Source organism: Zalophus californianus, chromosome 8 (assembly GCF_009762305.2).
Source record: "Zalophus californianus isolate mZalCal1 chromosome 8, mZalCal1.pri.v2, whole genome shotgun sequence".
NCBI lineage: Eukaryota > Metazoa > Chordata > Mammalia > Carnivora > Otariidae > Zalophus > Zalophus californianus.
This window is the reverse complement of record NC_045602.1, coordinates 83,214,905-83,230,080: the sequence shown is the minus strand read 5'-3', so window position 1 is coordinate 83,230,080 and position 15,176 is coordinate 83,214,905.

Below are 15,176 nucleotides of genomic sequence, written 5' to 3'. Positions count from 1 at the left end.
AAAAAAGAGAGAGGAAAATCAAGAAACAGCCTCTTAACTATAGAAAGCAAACTGATGGTTATCAGAAAGGAGGTGGGTGGGGAATGGATGAAATAGGTGCCAGGGACTAAGGAGCGCACTTGTCATGATGAGCACTGGGTGATGTATGGAAGTGTTGAATCACTATATTGTACATCTGAAACTAGGATTATGCTGCATGTTAACTAACTGGAATTTAAATAAAAACTTAACAAAAAAAAAGATCTGGTGCCTTAGCTAGGCTTAGGCACAAAAGGAACCTGCATAGGGTCACAATTCTAAAAGAACTAGGAAATACTATGTCCTGCAGTCAAAGGTATTTTAAAGAATTCCAGTCTCTATTTCTCTCAGGGAATAACAATTCAATAGCTCATCACAGAACCTTTGTGTCTCTTCATCATCGCATAAAAAATTCTCTCTTCTCCAGCTTCTCCAGGGTCCTTCCCTGGCTGAAACCACAAAACTGCCCCCCCTTGGACATGATTTCCCACAGCTCACCAGTAACCCCACCTCAGTATTCACTTTCCAGTTCCAATCCAATCAGAATCTGAATAGTGATTGGTGCCACTCCCCAAACGACTGGCCCCAGATGTGCTCACGGATGCATGTCACATTTCATTTTCCTAAGTTCACCAAGTGGGAGTGAATGTTTCCATACTTAGAACTTTGTGAAATCAGAACTGATGGCCCATGTCTGAGATCTTCCCCATGATTTTATTCAAGTGCCCAATCTCTCATTTGTGTTAAGGTTAGTAAGTCTTGGGGCACCTGGGTGGCTCAGTCCATTAAGCGTCTGACTCTTGATTTTGGCTCAGGTCATGATCTCAAGGTCCTGAGACTCAAGCCTCCCTGGGGCTCTGCGCTTAGCAGGGATTCTGCTGGAGGTTCTCCCTCTCCCTCTCCCTCTGCCGCTCCCCCCACTCGTGCTCTCTCTCTTTCTCTCTCTCTCTAGAATAAATAAATCTTTTTTAAAAAAAGATTAGTGATTCTTTTTAAAGCTCAGTCTTTTTGTACTGACTGCAGGATTTTTGTTATGTATACCATGTATTTCTTTATGTCATTATTCATTGGTAAAACTTCAGTATTTTTCCCCCAAACAAGGAGAATCACTGAAGGTATGGAAGCAAGTTAAGAATAACATATAGGTGAGCAACTAAAGAAAAAAAAAGTCTTTTTTATGAAAAGATAATAGCCATAATAGTGAATTTCTGCTGTTTAATGAGATGTTCAGATTATATAGAATCAAGAGGAAACCCATTATTGGAGACTTAAAGAAGAAATTCCTATGTCTGCTCACCCTCCCAACTTCATCTCTTCATTTCAAGATTCCTTTCTTGCTGTTAACTAACAGAGAATCAGGAGAAGTCAGACGAAAGTAGAGGGGATTTCACTCTGCCCCTGTGGGGTCACATGGATATGATTCATTGAAGTTCCTCTCTAAATGGGATTTTGTATTTTACTTAAAGTACCTCATTTAAAATTCTCTGTCAGTGGACTCGAGTGCCAAAAGAGCACGTGACTTTCAAGGTCAGTAGTAGATCTTTGATTCTGGTAAAAACAGATGACAGGAATGTTTTGAAAAGCCAGTTTTGGTTTTCTATCTATATCCAGAGCTCACTGAAGAAATCATATACTTGATAGTATTATAACAGAAAGCAGAATGCCTAAGACAGAGAACCTGAGAAGAACCTCCATCATTTAGTAACACTGAATGAGCCATCAATTGGGTCCTCTTTCTAACTCAGCTAAACGATGCTTTCTTTGAAGTGACTGTAGCACAATAAAAGGAAGAAAGTATCTTTCTGTCTGGAAAGAATAATTCTTTCCATTGAGGTATGAAATTTGAGATTTGTCTTGCCAATCTTAAGAGTATCATTGAGAAGTAGTGGGTTTAGCCAACAGTCTGCCTCATTCGTATATGTATGTACCTCACAAATGATGAGGCTCATAGGCTAAACAGTGCTCTCATTCTGGACTAAACATGGTGCACCAACTCAGCACACTGACTGGGTGTTAACCTAGGAAATCTCCCACTACAAACATTAGAGATGAAGGATTGACTCTGGGACTTCTCACTAATGAGAAATTATCAAAACTAAAACAAAAACAAAAATAAAAAACCCCACAAATTATTGCCTGGAATCATTATGCTTAAATCATCCCAGAAGTTAGAGTTCACTCCCGTAATGCCAGAGAGAGTTCACATTTTTCTCATGTGAATGCTACTTTGAACAGCACTGACCATTTTTCTCCTCTCTTGCTTAAATTCTGACTGAACCAAACTGATGGTCCTGGGGACAAAAAGGCAAAAAAAAAAAAAAAAAAAATCATGATCTGGTAAATTATTTGTACCTGTTTGAGAGGCTGTCTTCATCTGAGGTGCACTGTATTATTTATCACAATGTATAAATATTTATTATGTGTGTAGCATATCTTTTCTCCAAAAAGGAAGAACATCAACAACAAACAAACAAAACTCTAAACTCTTTTGAACACTACCAAACTAAATATTCCAGTCAGATTACAGCGTTCTGCAGCAGGCCACTGATTTAAATATTGCATGCTTCAAACAAGCTGCCCTCTGGTTCTACTCACATGATCACATGACTCTCATTCTTATTTTTGGCCCCATGTGTATTCAGCACCGCAGGTCCCCATAAACCCGAAGGGAAACTTCAAGAGAGCCCTGAGTGAGGAGATATTTCAGTTTTGTGCTTAAAAAAATCACAAGCTTTTTAGAATTTCATCCTTTTATATCCTTTGTTTTAATAACAGAAATGTCAAATAATTATTGAAGTTAAATCATTTCGAGGAAAAAAGTAAAACAAAACACACAATCTTCCCTACTTATTAACACTTGTGACAGATGTACTTTGTTTATGTAGTCACCTTAAAATGCTTAGTTCATGATAGTCCAGAAACATTCTCACACTTTTCCACAAAATCTTGGTGAAGAAATTCTAATATCTTTGGTTGGCAAATAAATGAAATGAACAAATGATTACTAAAATATACAAATAGGGGCACCTGGGTGGCTCAGTTGGTTAAGCGACTGCCTTCAGCTCAGGTCATGATCCCGGGGTCCTGGGATCGAGCCCCGCATTGGGCTCCTTGCTCGGCGGGAAGCCTGCTTCTCCCTCTCCCACTCCCCCTGCTTGTGTTCCCTCTCTCACTGTGTCTCTCTCTGTCAAATAAATAAAATCTTAAAAAAATAAATAAAATATACAAATAATGTTTTTATCTTGTCAAGTCATTTTTTTATGTCATTTCTCATGATTGTATCTTTCTCTTTATGGGTTCTGGCATAATATCTCAACATCAGGTCAGGTTAATTTTTTCTTTTTATATTTCTGTATTTGTGAAATCTTTGTATGAAGCTGTTTGTTACAGCTCTAATGTTCTCCTTTTAGAATGCATCAAATAAACACACACACTCATATATACACTCACACACACACACACATACATATTCATACATACTCACCCGCACTTATACACACACTTATACACTCACACACTCACACACTCACACATACACACTCTTCCCTTAATACAGTTGGAGTCTCAGAAACACTGTACACTACCCTGAAAAGGTTGTTTCTCTTATTATGCTAGTTAAACATTCAAGAGTGGAAGCTACAAAATTAAATACAAAGTTGTGTCTACAGAATTAAACTAGACAATTACATCCTCACCAGAGAGCTACCCTTGAAGGTCCACAAGAGCACGGCCAATGTCTACCTGCTTCAACACTTTATGTCTGCAGGCTGCTACAGTAATTGACACATGCACTGCAGAGTCCATGAATTGATGCGTTACACAAACGAATACATTAAAAGTTGCTTTTAATTTTGACTTTTAATTTTTAACACTGAAGACTGAACAAGTGAGTTAAAATTGCTTTGAGTAAATGATTACTTTGCTATTAAATATTGGTAATTAGGCAAATCTGATCCTAAGCTGCGAAGAGAAGATTCTGAAATTAACATGTGCTTCAAAATTTCAAAGTCGCTTAGGACTACTCTGGTTGATACAGAACGGCAAGAACATATAACACGCAAGATGTAATGAGAATTTAAATCTGAGAAATAATGTTAAAATCTTTGTGTATCTCCCTCCAGATTTACTTCTGCAAGTCTGTGAAATTTTGAAAAGTTATAATGTATGTACTGGTTTGATGACTCGCTTTGTCTAGGTATTAATATACTGTGGGCATCTTCCCGTGATCATAAATTTATCATCTGTATAATCTCTAATGAAGGCCTATCATTAAATTTATGCTAACATCTTTACTTTTAAATTAGCTTTAAATTAGTCTGCTTTTTTATTATTATTATTTCCAACCATTTTTCCTCCTCTGACAAACATTCTACTTTGGAGAATCATCCTGCTCCACCTTTAATCAAGATTTAGGGCTGATGAGCAAAAGTGAGTTCTAGACCCTTTTCGCAAAACGCCTTTCCTGGTGTAGCAACGCTTGGCCCACATCTGTTGCTCTGATTCGAAAGTCTAATGTAATGCCTTGAGCATGAAAAGAGCTATAGAGGAGTCTATGATCTTCATTTTTCCTAAAATCCCTGTTAAAGAAAAAAATGTAATTTGTCTTAGTTTATTAAGATGTAAAAGGGCTATAAAATATAATGTATAAATATACATCATTGACTAGTGTTTTAATTGTCTTCCCTTAAAACATTTACTCAGTGGTTCCACATGAAAATATATTCTTCAGTAATAGTCAGTCTCCTTGGGAATACATGAAACAGCATATTATAAAATAAGATACATTTTATATGTGCATAACCATCTTTGTGAAGAAAATCCTCCTTGTAAGTTGTGATATCATTAGCTGCAATAATTATAGCAAAAATAACATTATGGATATGTTCTGTTTTGTGTAAAAGCTGTAATTATAACCAAAGGGAAAGAAATCTTTACATTAAGTTAAAACTCAGTAAACCAATTTGATTTTGCATGGATTCATTCTCTTGTTCTTTTCTCGGTCGCATTTTTTTTCACAATAGAAAGTATGATTTTAATCATGACAGCTATCTTGCAAATAAATATTTCGCAATAAATCAATAAATAAAGTGAAATCCCCACTCTACTTGATTACAAAGCTTATTTAACTCAAAATAGTATTGCAAATAGTCACTCACCCTTTGGTCCTGGAAAAGTAATGATTTATGCCAAGCACAAGGCAGAAAATATACTTAATTTATTCATTGCATAACCTATACACCACCTCAGGGTGGGGTGGGGGAAGGCTGGAAAAACACTGTGAGCTAATAAATTATTTCTCCTTGTTTGGAAGCCTGTCACTATGGTATACTGCTAGTAAAGCTTATAAATGATTCTTATTCTGGAGATGTTGATAAAAAAGGGAAAAACTGGGCTGTATGATTAAGCTCTGCTTATTTTTCTTTATAAAATTTTGATAGGAAAATGAGTAATTAATTAGGCTTTCATCAGAAAATTGTGGACAAGGAATGACCATGAAAAAAAAATCTAAAATGTCCATGATTTTTTTTCTTTTCCTCACATGTGAAAATATGTTTTTCTGATTTCTTTACTCTCTTCATATTATTCCCTGTAAATGTCAGCATTTGAATAAACTTCCCAGATCCTACTCCCAGACAGACGTCTACACAGTTGACATAATCCAGATAATTCATGCAAAAATACGCAAATAAAAAACCCTTCTTATTGCATTTGTAACACCCTTATTTCTTTTTTCTTGACCTGAATTACCCCCATATTAGCTCTCTGTAGAGCACCAATTCAAAAATAAATATTGACCCAACACTTTATTTTGTGTTGTGTAGACTTGGCAATGTACAGCCAATAAAAGCTACATTAGAGCATCTGAACACTCAATTTAACCCTGAAAATTTGCATTTATAATTGATGGTTATGTTTAGCTGATTAACAGTATAGAGAAACACTCTGAAGATTACCAGTGAATTCCACTTATTTTGTAAAATAAAACCTAAGTAAGACACTGGTTGAATTTCAATCTACCCCACGATGAGCTAGATTAGAAGTAATTCCATGTGAAGGCTCCTAAATTCATTTTTCTAAAATAAGATAAGGCAAAGAGACAAAAAATTAAATAAATAAACACAGCAAACATAATGAAATAGTGAAAAGATTATTTAGTCATTTTTATATAGTTTGAGTGCCGTTGCTAAATATCTTGAAGCTCTCAAAGACAAGTAATTTAACATATCATATGTAAAAGTTACAGAAAAATAAAATGGACTCAAGGATGTTGACAATGCTGAATAGATCTCAAAATATTAAAATTCAAGTATTTTAGCATTACGTAATTTAAGATTAAGAAAAATAAAAGGGCCCTCTGGAGAAATATTTTCCTTCAATTTTGTGTCACCCTATAATTTCTTTTGGAAAACTCTCCCTTATAAAAGACCACATGAAATAAGATTTAGTAAAAAGTAGTAACCAATAATTTAATAGCCATTGATTGGATTTTATTTTAGTGTTAGACAAAAAATTTTTTTACAGCCGTCTCTTCATCATTACCCAAGCTTCAAATTTTACCGTTGATGGAGAATGAAAGCAAACAAAAAACTATACTCGGAGTATTTTCTTTATTTGAAAAAAGATGTTTTTTGATCAGAATTGATGAATGGAACTTCCGTCATTTTTGATAACTTTGTGAAGGATCTTAAGTTTGTGCGGAAGAAATAAGAAGAGAAAATCTATCACATAAGAAACAGGACCATGTTGGGAAAGGGCTGCCAATCAGAATCACATCATGAAGGGTTTATCTAGATCCACACAAGCCACACCTGGATTTTCTTTTATTCAAAGTGCAGATATGACGCTCATAGTAAGCACGAACCCTGTGCAGGGTGATGTGGGTCATACAAAGATGACCGCTAATTTCGTTTATTTCTGTATAGCTCTCCTTTCTTCCAGAAAGAAGTTTAGGTGGTACAAAGACGTGTAGCACATGGTTTAATGTTGTGAAAAAGATTTTTTTCACATCTTTTTCTCAACCTTATTAACATAGGATTCCAACTCTTTTTAAAACATGAGTGTCAGTATTTGGGGCCTGAAGAGAACAGGGAAATGAGTGCCTTGGGGTTTGGCCGGTGGACTGCATGTTCTCAAAGCAGGTGTAGCCACCGCTGGGTCAGGCTGGGCGGAAATCGTAACAGCCCTGATGGACGAGTTTGTCCATCAGGCCAAGGCCTCACAGATTGGCTCTCAGCTACAGTGACACCGCCAGATCCCACACCCCAAAGGACATCTAGTCACTGACGAAATGCTCAACTAGTATGAGCCTGACCTAGGTCAACCACATTACATCCCAGACGGTTAGATTTTCAGAGAATTGGCTTCCTTTTTTAAAAACTTATTTTATTTTTTATGTTTTAGATTTTATTTAAATTCAAGTTAGTTAACATAGAGTGAATTATTAGTTTCAGGGGTAGAATTTAGTGATTCATTTGCTGCTATCACACCCAGTGCTCATTACATAAAGCGCCCTCCTTAATGCCCATCACCCAATTACCCATCCGCCCACCCACCTCCTCTCCAGCAGCCCTTTGTTTCCTATAGTTAAGAGTCTCTTATGGTTTGCCTCCCTCTGTTTTTATCTTATTTTATCTTCTCAATTCTCCCCATATAACCTAAAACAACCCCCCCAAAAGAACTTAGTGACTCAGAATGACTTAATTTAAATTGAATAATAATGGAGCCAATTGCATGCTAATGGCTAGCAAAAAAGATGTAGATTAAATATAACAAAAAACAAATGTGATGTTTCTGTCTTTGAAGAAGACAGAATTGCCGAGAGAGAGAGAGAGAGAGAGAGAGAGAGAGAGAGAGAGAGAGAGAGAGAGATTAAATATTTGTGCATCCATTTTATAACCTGTCTTTTTAAAAATGTAAACTCTTTTCCAACATAGAGCATGTCTATGACTCATGATAAGAAAACATTGTTTTTGTTTTAATATAGTTGAACATCAGGGAAGTGGATAAAGAACATAACACATGTAATGATTAAGTAAAATTTCACAATTAATAACATGGTATGGGGACTGGGTATAAAGGGGCCTCAGGATATCTTGAATACATTTACTTATTTTAACAGTCAGGGGTAAGGAAAACACAGGTATTTCTCCATGTTGAACTTGACTGACCTTTTGGTGAGGTCCTAAGACTTCAGGGATATTCTGAAAGGGTCTCTAGATATATACACAAGCATGTATATATAAGAACCACTTTCTAAAATGATTCTTTCTGACTGGCAGAGGAAAATAGACATCTATTTCGGATAGCCACATATACACAGGACTTCCTTGCTTATATTTGTCCCACTCTAACTTTGTTCTGGCGTATTTTCAATACACTGTGGACCTTCATCTGTTTATCTCCCTCCTAGATTCATATCGTTTCATACATATGTCTTATTGTGAAGAACATTCCAACTAATTACACAGTGAGGCATTTCCTCCGCTGTATTTTTCTGTTTTTTTTTCTTCAAATGTCCACTAATGATACATTTCTTTTATTAATGCTAAATTCAAATAAAGGACTAAAGATGATTGAAATTAATTTTGTGATAGAATACATTCCTAGTCTCTGCCTTATACCAGTACCCATCTCTCTCCCCCTTTCCCCAGGCTTAGCATATTTGTCAGTTTCTTGACTTGAGATTGTGTGCCTACAGGGCAGATGTGATGTACTGCTCCATCATTCTGCATGGCTCAGAGCAGGATGTTGGTGCTTACAGAAATGCTAAACGTAATACCAATAATAATTGTATGTAGTGCATTCAGAATATGTTCATTAAATAACAGTTATGCAGTAGCATGCTTTGTGGCTTCCCAAGAATAGAGATGAGTGTGTCTGTGTATGTGCATGTATGTGTGTGTGTGTGTGCATGCATGTAAACATGTTCCCAAACACACCCTGACACACAAAAACTAATTCAGGGCAAAAACCTTTCCTCCTTTATTTCAATGTGCCTTTTTACTTTCATACTGAACATAAAATCTCTAATTATTCCTTGTATATTATCAACATGCCGTATGTTGCTGTAGCATGTCTAGCTTTGTACAGACAGTACAGGACAATGGTTTAGGGGATCAGTTTTGCATAGAGCTAGCTTCATCAACATTTGTAAAAATAATCTGGACTTGGAATTTTTTTTTTTTTAGTTAACCAGATTTAAGTGAAGTAAATGTAAACATGTTCTCATATGAATCACTTACTAATTAGTGAACAATAGTGAATATAGAAAGTTTCATGATATTTAATTTTTATTTTTCTTATTAGTCCTAAATGTGTACAGACACAGGTCTTCACATGGCTCTTTCAAACTATCTTATGGGCAGTAAAAGCAAAATCAGAATGCACTGGTTATATGCGGAGTAATTGACTTGATGGAGTCAAATAAAGTTAGTTTACAAAATCTGGAATCCATTAGTTAGAACTTCTGTGTGATTTTGGAGGGGAAAATGTGAAAGGGGCATTGCCTACCTTTTTTATGGAATTAGTATTTTTGAAATGATCTGAGATATTTTTGAGGCTTCATCCTGCCTCTATAACTATGGGTCAGAAGTTGGGGCTTTTAAGATTATGTTTTGCTATCTGTTTGTATCCCTAGGAGGAAGCCCTGCCCTACTTCCACCTGGACATAACTCTTCACATTTTATTTTCACCACCAGACCAAAGGCTGCAGCACATAGAGGTTCAGTTGCTCCAAAGCAAACCCATCTGATGTTGTATGGTTCTGTACTACACAGACGGAAAAGAAAATTAACTCCATGCAAGAGTACAGAAAGAAAAATAAAGGAACTAGGCTTTCTCTGGAGCCCTCAAGTGAAAGAATGTAGGCTATGTAGATTATTATGATATTTTAAGATGCAAAATTTGGTTATTAAAAAATGTTTAATGAGGTCTTATTATGTAGAAAATGTGCTAAGCATCCCACATAAAGTATTCCATTTAATTTGTACAACATTCCTATGATGTAGATGGTAATTGTCCTGTTACAAAAGATGAAAACTTTAAGGCTCAGAGAGGGTACACAGCTTTCCCAAAACCACATGACAGTTTTTGTAGAGCAAGCATTCTAACCTAGGCAAGTAGGATTTCGTCTGCACTTAACCACTTCTATGGCTAATATTTCCTTATCGGTTTAGCCAATAAAAACAATTTGACATTCAGGAATGCTGTGGAGAAATGAAGATTTCAAAATCCTAAATGAATATTGGCTATTTGAGATATATGACTTCTCTTTCTTTGCAGTAAAATGCAGATGAGTAATCTGCAACAGGGGAAGGGAAGAAATTTCAAATCCCTCCCTTTAGGTTTTTAATAGCTTTGATAGAATAAAACTTGAATGTTAAGTGAAATGTTTATGAAGAGTAATGGATTGATTAACAGATCTGTTTTTCATTAATATACATAATTTAAAACTCCAGCAAAAAAAGATAAAGCTTATAAAACTACGTTTCAGTTTCTCTTATACTACCACCACTTTATTTTTCTTGTTTCTTTTGTTTAAGTTTACAGCTAATGGCCAGGAAGCATTCTGATTTGCTTTGCTGGATGACTACAGCAATTGCAATGAGAAATACAATATGAGTTCAATTTTCAGATATTAACATCCAAGACCAATCCTAGCTGGACTGCGGATGGTAGCTTCTCTTCAGAAAGGCATTCTTCCTTTTCCCACTGCAGGAATGGAAGAACCTGAATTATGACAATAAATCTAGTTTCATTCTTGTTTGAGCGCATACAATAAAGAAAAAGTTTGAAATACATTTTTAAATGGTTCACAAAACAATTCGCTCTGCCAAAATATGGCTTGCTTCTCAAAATTTAAAAGAGCTCCACCCCTATTTACCATCCAATGCAATCCTTAGATTTTTTCAATATCCTTTTTTGGTTCTCTGTATTGTAAACCTGTGTGACTATCCCGGAATGCATGAAATTTACACAAGAATATGTTCAAAGGCTAAAATGAGCAATATGTATATATATAAAACCACACAAAATGAGTCAGTATTATGAGTAGACCCTAATCTAGGTGCCATATCTGTTCTGTTTGACGTTCAATGAACCAGTGCTTGTTAGTGAAGGTGTATTTTCACTTCTGTGGTTTCAATCTCAGAATTACAAAAGATTCATGTCCCACACATTAGTCTGGAAATTGAAGTTCATTTTCATTCCAGGGAAATCAATATAAGGAAGGGCAGTTGAGTTTTACAGGTAGAGCATAAGCCTTTATTTAACAGATGGCTATTATTAATGACCACCACTTGTGCCTTAGGATGTTGCACCAGGGGTCAAATGGAGTGAGAGAGAGGTGAAGACTTTCCATCTGCAGAGGCAAGCCTGGGTAAACTTTTATAATATTTGGTTAGTCTTGGGCACTCTTCCACGCTTATTCTGTGCCTCGGGGACTCATTGTTTTTATATTTCCGCAACTGTATTTTCTAGGGTAACTATCATATATGCCAAACCCTAAGCTTAATAAATAACAATTATAATGTTTGTAATCATAATGATAACAGTAAGAAATATTGAGTGAGCAGTTTCTATGACTTCATAGCTATTTGTCCTTTTATTTTATACTGTAGTACTATGGGGTACGTAGTTTTATTGTACCATTTTGTGTGTGAAAGAACTAAAATCTGCCTAGAAAATGGCATATGAAAAGGAAAATAATCAATTCACATGAAATTGTAAATGCCTAATAACTATCTGCAATGACTGCAGTGAAAATACACTTGCTGCTCTTGAAGACCCTCTAACTTATACATTTTCAATCAATAAAATAAATAAATTAGAGAAAGTTTTTCAGTGGTCAGAGAAAAAACATTTGAAGAAGTGAACATCCATCAGTGATAGAAAATCAGAGGAACAAAGAATAGAAGGGAACCTCCTTAATGTGATAAAAGGCATTTACCGAAAACCTGCAGGTGAGGTTAATGGTGAAGTATTATATTAGGCAGGGTTCTCCAGAGAAACAGAACCAATAGTATAAACAGGTAGGTAGGTGATAGACTGATAGATAGATAAATAGATAGCTACATAGATACATAGTTAGATTTATTACAACTAAAAGGAATTGAACCATGCTCTTATGGAGGCTGGCAAGTCCCAAGATCTGCAGGGTGAGCTGGCAATCTGGACACCCAGGATTGCCAATGGTTGAGTTCCAGTCCAAATCCTAAAGTCTAAAAACCAGGAAAGCCAAAGATGTAGTTCATGTACAAAGGCCAACAGAAATGAGATCCAGGAAATTCTGTTTTAGTTCAAGTACAAAGGCAGTGGGCAGCCTAAATCTCATCTTTAAAGCCATTCTCTCTTACTTGGAGAAGGGTCGGGATTTTTGTTCTTTTCAGGTCTTCAACTGATTGGGGAGGATAATCTGCTTTACTCAGTCTACCTACTAAAATGTTAATCTCGGGCGCCTGGGTGGCTCAGTTGGTTAAGCGACTGCCTTCGGCTTAGGTCATGATCCTGGAGTCCTGGGATCAAGTCCCACATCGGGCTCCCTGCTGAGCAGGGAGTCTGCTTCGCCCTCTGACCCTCCCCCTTCTCATGTTCTTTCTCTCTCTCTCATTTTCTCTCTCTCAAATAAATAAAAAAAAAATAAAAAAAAATAAAATGTTAATCTCATTCAAAGACACCCCTACAGAAACACCTAATATAATGCTTGACCAATATCTGTGCACCTTGTGGCCCACTCAAATTGACACACAAAAATTAATCACTACAGTGAAAAACTAGATACTTCATCCCGAAGATCAGGACCAAGGCAACGATGTCCTCTCTCACCACTCTTGTTCAACAACATAGCAGAAATCCTAGATAATTTAATAAGACTGGAAAAGAAAATAAAAACATATAGATTGGAAAGGAAGAAATAATGTTGTCTGTATTCACAGATGCCATCATTAGCTATGTGGAAAATCCCAAAGAATTGATTAAAAAAAAATACCCTCCAAGAATTAATAAGAAAGTATAGTAAGGTTACAGAACACAAGGTTAATATACAAAGGTCAAATATTTTCTTAAATGCTAACAATGAAGAGTTGGAATTTGAAATTTATATAAATATGGTAGCACCAAAAAAAAAATAAAGAGAAAATAAGTAAATAGCTGTAAATCTAACACAATATAGATGACATCTATAGGCAAAAAACTACCAAATTCTGATGGAGGAAATCACTGAAGATCTAAATAAATAGTGCAATAGTACATGTTCACAAAATAACAATCAATATTGTTAAAATATCAATCTTTCCAAATAGGTCGATAGATCCAACAGTGTCTCAATTAAGATCTCAGCAAGCTATTTGGGTTTATATAAGAAGTTCCAAAGACTTAGAACAGCTAATATAATACTGAAAAAGAGCAAAGTTAGATGATTCACACTACCCAATTTCAAAATTCACTCAAGTTTCCATGGTATTTGCAAAAGAAGATACTTGGATTCATGTAAAAAAGTAGAGTGCCCCAAAATCAACCCTCACAAATATAATCAACTGATCTTTGGCAAAGGAGATAAAGCATTTATTTTCAATAAATGGTGCTGAATCAATTGGGATGTTCATACTTTTTAAAATGAACCTAAACACAGATCTTACACCTCTCACAAAAATTCAAAATGGACCATGTGCTTAAGTGTAAAATGCAACACTATAAAACTAGGAGAAAATCTATGTGACCTTTAATTAATACTGATATGTTAGATACAAGCACAAAAGCATAATGCATGAAAAAAATTGATAAGCTAGAATTTATTAAAATTAAAAACCTATGTTTTATGAAAGATGTTTAAAAGAATAAAGAAAAAAAGCCATGAGTTCTAAGAAAGTACTTGGAAAGCATATATCTGATAAAAGAATTGTATTCAAAATATACAAGGAACCTTAAAAGTCAACATAAGAAACCAATAACCTAATTTTTAAAACTGGGTAAAAGTTCTGAACCAACACCTCATCACAGATATAAAGATAGCAAATACATATATATGAAAGATTCCGAACGCCAATTGTCACTAGGAAATTGCAAAATAAAACAAAATTTCACTGCACATATATTAGAATGGCTAGAATTCAAAGCCGATGGCACCTAAGGTTGGTGAGGATGTGTAGCTCTCATTCTTTACTGACGGAGGTGAAAAATGTACAGCCATTTTAGCAGACAGAATTGGCAATTTCTTACAGAGCTAAACGTGGTCTTTATCTAAAATTCAGCAATCAGGTTCTTAGATATTTATCCAACTGATTTGAAAACATATCCACATATGAATGTGTATAGCGTCTTTATTCATAATCACAAAGTTCAGAAGCAACCAAGATTTCCTTTTAGAGGTGAATGAGTAAACAAACTACCGCATCTACATACAATAGAATATTTATCATTTAGCACTAAAAAGAAATGAGCTTTCAAGCCACAAAAAGATGTAGATAAATCTTAAATACATATTTGTAAGTGAAAGAAGCCAGTCTGAAAATGCTATGTTCTGTATGATTCCAATTATATGACATTCTGGAAAAGCAGACAGTAGAGACAGTCAACAAATCAGTGGTTTCCAGGATGCTATGGAGGAAGTGACAATAGAATCTAACTATATTAAAGATGTAAGACACAACCTTACTGCAGGGGTGGGGAAAATGTTTCTGACCGAAGTAACTTAGGATATGAGTAGAATTTGTAAGACTAAAGGCAAAAAGAACTATACATAATCAATATACTATAGTGGATAAAGTATTTTACCCATGAGTACATGGGTTAACAATTCTGATGCCACTATACAGGTATATTGGAAATGGACAGTTAAGTAAGTGAACAGATAGTGACATACCAGGGTTCTCAAAGTTGGAGTGGAAAGATACAGGTAAGTGAAGGAATGGTCCAATTTGCCTGCCCCCCCGCCCCCAAAAAAGAAAAGAGTCCGTTGCTATAAGCTCTTCCTAAAATGTATAAGGTTTATTTTCACTTTTTAAATTCTTAATTCAAAATTCTCTAAATATTCTGCCTTTGTTCTATAACTAGTACTATTATTTCATAAAATAACATAATAAAAAACATAATATAATAATCTTAATACTAGCAGCCACCATTGACTAAGCACTTTATAAATATTATCTAGGGGCGCCTGGATG